Source organism: Ixodes scapularis, unplaced genomic scaffold (assembly GCF_016920785.2).
Source record: "Ixodes scapularis isolate PalLabHiFi unplaced genomic scaffold, ASM1692078v2 PGA_scaffold10__122_contigs__length_95168666, whole genome shotgun sequence".
In the NCBI taxonomy this organism is placed as follows: domain Eukaryota; kingdom Metazoa; phylum Arthropoda; class Arachnida; order Ixodida; family Ixodidae; genus Ixodes; species Ixodes scapularis.
This window is the reverse complement of record NW_024609836.1, coordinates 95,156,571-95,162,456: the sequence shown is the minus strand read 5'-3', so window position 1 is coordinate 95,162,456 and position 5,886 is coordinate 95,156,571. Positions and strand designations below refer to the sequence as shown.

The 5,886-nt window shown below is 41.8% G+C and overlaps 1 pseudogene; it reads right to left on the bottom strand.

Moving 5' to 3' along the window:
• Positions 1-3,048: 3,048 nt before the first annotated feature.
• On the bottom strand, positions 3,049-4,144 carry LOC120848475 (annotated as a pseudogene).
• Between the last annotated feature and the right edge of the window lie 1,742 nt (positions 4,145-5,886).

Here is a 5,886-nt window from a genome sequence, read left to right as displayed (position 1 = left end):
AACCATGTTCAGAAATTTTGTTTCTTATATTCACACTTTGCATTTCTAGTACCATACTGTCACACAAAGCTTTTTTTTCCGCATCCTGATATTAATTAAAAACGTCATCACTATAACTTCACTGAAGTCTACGTACAGAAGCATTGTCACACCTTCATACATTCCGGAGCACTAACACAAATCAAACCATCAATTCCACACAACTGATTTCCCAAAAAAGTCCCATACAATGTAGAGCGCGGCATTGTAGAAAAACTGACGCATTTGCAGCCATATCTTGACTTCAAGTATTCATGCAGGCGGCCGTTCTATCACTTCATTCCTTGGTTATATATGCTCTCGTGTCTCCCTGTGTGTTTGTGCGCGTTACCATGCACGTGCGTGCGCGTCCCTGTGTGTGTGTGTTGTGCGTGCGTGTATGCTTCCGTGGGGGCGCGTGACCATGTACGTGCATTCGAGCGGTACGTGAGCGTGACTCTGTGCATGCATGTGCGAGTGCATGTGTGCGTGCGAATACTTGCATGTGCACTAAGCGTGCCTCTACTTACGTATGTGTGTGAGTGTTTGTGTATGTTTGTAAGCGTGCGTGTTTGTGTGAACGTGCGTGTGCGCGTACGCTGTGTTCAGTCATGCTGGCTGAGAAAATATATATTTAAATTGCCATGTTCCCGCTCATCAAAATAAAACATTCAGTTGAACGTTTGTTTAGGCTTCAACTAGGCTTAGGGAATCTAAGTAGTAGGAAGTTTCTTGACTCTGGAGTTCGTATGCAAACGAAAACAGCCCTTGGCATGCTAGAAAAACAAAATAGTCTATGTGGCAAAAAACGCCACGGTCTCTGAAAACACTTTTCTTTGTATGCAAGTTTTCATTGTGTGCTGACTCAGAATACAATAAGAAACATCAAAAACATATGTACGCGAACGTATGCCAGCTAAAGGTAAATGACTCTCGCACGGTCAAAGACAGCAGTTATTGTCTAGACTCCACGTGGAGGAAAACAACGCAATTCTCGTTTTCGCTCAAAACGTACTCACTTATTTTTTTTTAAATATAAATTAAACATCTTTTATTACCTTGAGCAACAATGCGCGTAGAGGGCATTGTGGGCGTGAATGATTTTTGCGTCAATAAACCATACTGAAATCCAAAGCGTCGTCAACATCTATCGTCTGATATTGAGGAAATCACCGCAGTGTTTAGTGTCCTCTTTATATACGTGTTCATCAGTGCTAAAACAAGTGAAAATACCTTGTTTAGAATGCTAGAGTTTTGTTTCTCTTGTTCCGAAGAACCTCTTGATATTAATAAAACTCTCTTCCCGGTTGTCGAAGTGTTATAGTGTGCACTTCCTTTTACTAATAAAGTCTGACAATGATTATGTCACTGTGATATTCTAGTCCGCATCACACAACGAAATATGGACAGTGTGCACTATGCTCAGTAACATGTAGTGCACTGATTAAGGGCAGCGAGTTAACTGGTTGCATTTCTTACACAAGTGAAAGAGGAAGTTCTAATATATCGCTTTCAATTGTCGGATAGAGCTCCAAACACACGCTTCAGGTCGTTCTTTTTAGTGGTGTCGACGAAATAAATTGAACATAGTATCTAAACAGCGAAAGGTTGATGTAGACTCTCTACGCACTCTCACCTCAAGAACTTCAGCACAAAGAATTAAACTCCGCGAAGAGTGTGACCAGTTTAGACCTTGGTTGTGAATTACAACACCTTCATATGTATCTAATATGAGTTCTTTTTATAATATCGAAACATTCGCATGTCAAATGCAAAGAGCATCGTTTGTTTTTTTTGTTTTTGTTTTTGTTTTTGACAAACGAATATTGTAAAAAAGATTCCTCATCCTATGCAAAAAGGCCTTTTTAGGCCACAATGGGCGTAGGTCACATGGTAGATGGAAAATCTATTCAGCGCAGTACGACTGCTACCTTGGGATTCTTACCGTGTATAACATGTACGACCTCACCCCCGTATCATGCTCGTCTGAGTCTGCAGGGACAAAGATTGAGCTCAGGACCTACTGAGTCAGCGGTGCATGTCTTCGGTCATTATGTTCAAAGTGTTCAAAGCTACAACGTGCTAATACACTTAGCCGCCAAACCCGCTTTGAAGTCGCACTGCAAACTCCCAATAGTCAAGAAAACACAACCTGCAAATATTTCTGAACATTGTTGACAGATGACATTTTATTGTGATGACATTGTCTGTACAATGTATATTTGCTCCTTTGCGTTGTTTGACCGTTTCTGTCTGCCATTTTTATGACTCGGCTAGCAGTAAAAACTGCAACTGCTGTTGACACGACACAATGCACGAGCTGGCAAACAATCCTTAAAGTGAACTTAAAGCATGGCAACCTTTGCTAGCAATGTATGTCTTCAGAATAGTTACTTGCGATATAATCGAGGCGCACACCTCTTTTGACTATTTCCTTCTCTTTCTGAAAAACAACAAAAAACAACTTGCCATGACCGGAAAATAGGAAGCAAATGTACACACACAATTTTAAAATTAATCTTGAAAAGTTTTGGATGGGGCCTGCTTAGGCCGAAGACCAAAATGCAGAAGGGAAACATAATAAAGTGGGCTTCACCCCTTTGCACCGAAGTGCTTGAGCCTGGATAAGTGGCTGACGAGGAGGAACACTTTGGTCAGCTATACTCTTTGTCACATCTAGAAAAAGGGAAGTCTTGCGCATTATGCAGGCACTGCACGAAGCAGCTCTTACAAGATTTAGTTGTCAGAGGAAGAAATTATATCAGTTGGGTTTCAAATGTGTGTCTTCGTGAAATACCAAGCTAATCTAAGGTGCACATATATATAGCTTAATTTAACACATTAAGGAAGAAATGAGTAACGTTCCGCGAGCAGTAGGGCTTTTTTACTGTGGTTCTTGGGGTGAATAGCACTATAGGTGGGTTAAAAAGTCTGCAACAAATGTTTGATATACCGTCTACTCAGTTTTTTCTTCTCAAATTAAATGTAGGGGGTGTGCGCTTTTCGGTGTATAGGTGCACGATCAGTATATTACTGAACGTCTGTGTCAGACAACAACCTGCGGCATTCGCGGTGAGACAGCAACACATTAAAATAAAAGGCTTCAAGCTTTACGCCTACACTCTCCCGCTCTTCCGCATTGAACCTTATCCGCTCAATTTAGATTAACTTCTTCCCGTACAAAACAAAACCGCCCCACTGCTGCCTAGCAACAGTCATTTGTCCGAGGGCTTGATAATGATACAGGTGGCGTCCTTCAACTCTGAGCGATACGTGTTTAGCTTCGAGCAATCTTCCTCCAATTTGGAGCAGAAGTTCGCTTACTTCAGCTCCTCGACCATCTTCTCATAATAGGAGGGGCACTTAATCTCTACAACTCCATGTTGAGGGCCTTCACAGGAATCGTGTACAATCCAATCCAGCGATGCTCTAAACCATGGGAAGTCTGGTTTCACTAAACAGTCCGCACGAACCGAGTTCTTGATAGTGCCTCGCTGCAACAGGTTCGTTGGTGAGGCCGTGTCTGAAGAATGAGTTACAACTAATGTCATATCTACTATATTTATTATTAGAAACACTTGAGTATACGTTTCAGTTTGGTATTCCTCTGAGAAATGCATCCTTCCTATTAGGTCTTTTTCGTGCTTATTAAAACTCCCCACTGATACTAAAGCTCAACTCCACCACTAAAACATTTAGAGCTTGGCAATGATTGGTTGCCGTACACAAGCACTGTATTTTGTAGGGTTGTTCTCCTGAACACAAACTTAAAAGAGTAAAACAGCTGTTTTCTAACATTTCCTGCTTTTGAACAACTCGCCGCACTGCAGAAACCTTGGAGATGCCCTTTGGGACAATAAGGGCATCCAGTCTTTTGTCGGTCCACTCTGGCCTTCAGAAGGCTGTGCCAGAGTTTGAAGCCGTCAGACGCATCATGCTCTTTTTGCACTATGTCAAGCTCTTTGATCGCTGCCTTGTGTTCTTCTCGAAGTCCCTTGCTTGTATTGGTGTAATCCGTAATCTCTAGAATATACAGAAAAATAAATCGTATTGATATGGTCAAGACCAGCAGATTTACTGGTGAAGAGCTCTTTAGTACCAGTCGAAGTGGAGATACCTCTTTCATCCTGATGATGTCTTCAACTCGCGACTGAAATCACTCAATGCAGAAGACTTTTTGTCTTGGGCTGCCCAGTCACCGGCACGTTAAGCTCCTATTTGGACTAAAAATGGCGTCTCTCAGTGTTTATATTTTGATGTATTAGAGGACAGTTTATTAAGTAATTAATCCCACACCTACATTTGTGTGGTAAGAATTCCTTGTTTTTTTTTCAATGTTTTCCTGAACTGCATAGGTTTTACGCAAATTTGAAAAATGTAAAAGATGACATCTGCAAAAACAAAATCCACACACAAAAAAGCTTTTTTTGAAGTTTCGCTAGTTGCTTTAATAAACTATTTTTTTTCGTTCATGTCTCAACAATTGAAAACCTCCTTTTGCTCTATTCGCATGGACTGACCCACGATTAATCTGATTGTTTTTGAAATTAATAATATTAATTGTAATCGTTACTATTTCTTCTCCCCACACCCTTCCTACAAAAAAAAAACTCTCGAACAAAATCTCCCACATAAAAGCGGTCAACCAGAAGTGGTGGATTTCGAGGATCAGCATTTTGTAATTTGGTCATTCTAATTTCATACTTTACACTGAGAAACGCCTATTTTCAAACTTGCAGAAGTGTATGCCATCTTAAAAATGTGAAGTAACACGAAACGTAACGGTTGGTTTTTCAAGTGAAATCAATTACCTTTTCCTCACATATATTCAAGTAATCTAATTGAATGCATTTTAAGCAAAATTAATTTTAATTTATAACTTTTATGTGGTAATGTGTAGAATACTTCTTTCTGCCCAGGCAACTCCCGACAAACCCAGGAGTGCATCGTCTGCTTCCCGAGTTCGGAAATGCGCACTGCCCGTCAGTCTTGTCTGCCGTGTGTCTAGGGGGCAGAAAAAAACAATTGAGACCGGACAGCTTTTACCGATTCGAATAGATAACGGATGATGGAGCTTACCTATTGAACTTAAATGCATTTTGATCGAATATGTTGTGCTACTAAGAACAGCGCAATTCTTGAAAAAGCACTACGCTCTTTGCGGAGAAGGCCTCAAAACCTTCCCGTTCCACGTATGTGCAGTATTTTAGACTCTGGACTACAAAATGCTCAGAACTTACAAAACGTAACAATCATGAATATAACTTCACATAATAATTCTGTCCAGCAATCCTAGGTAAAGAAACAAAGAATCGCCCTAGCTGTACTGTTATTTTCCAGGGAGGATACTTGAGTGAAAATAAAGTTTAAGCTAAAAAAGCCTCGCTACTCTACGTCATGGAAAGTTTCCTGCAAGTGGAGTCGACATCCAAGCTGAAACAGTCATTGCTCTTCTAAGTAAAGTGATTCATATATCGCGAAGCCTACACGCACACAGTGCAGTGGCGAAAAACATTTTTTATTGCAGACGGGCTCACTCCCCAGCCCGTTGCTGATGCATAGAATGTATCCCGAGGCGCACCCGACAGACAAGTGCAGAGTCTGCCGAAGGGAGACGGCCGGCTTCGCACATATGCTGTGGGATTGTATCAAGTACCCGGAAGAATCAAAGTCTGGGAGCATCCCGCTGCGACTTGAAGCAGCCGCAGGGAGCGATAATCAAGAACAACAACTCTGGGCCGTCCAGCAGGTCATCGGGGCGCTGGCCCGGCAGGGACCCAGCGCCCAGAAGACGATGTAGGCCCCGTCCGGAGCGCGCGCGCAAGCGCGCGTTTTACTGCAGGCTAAAATAAAGTTTACCCACTCCAC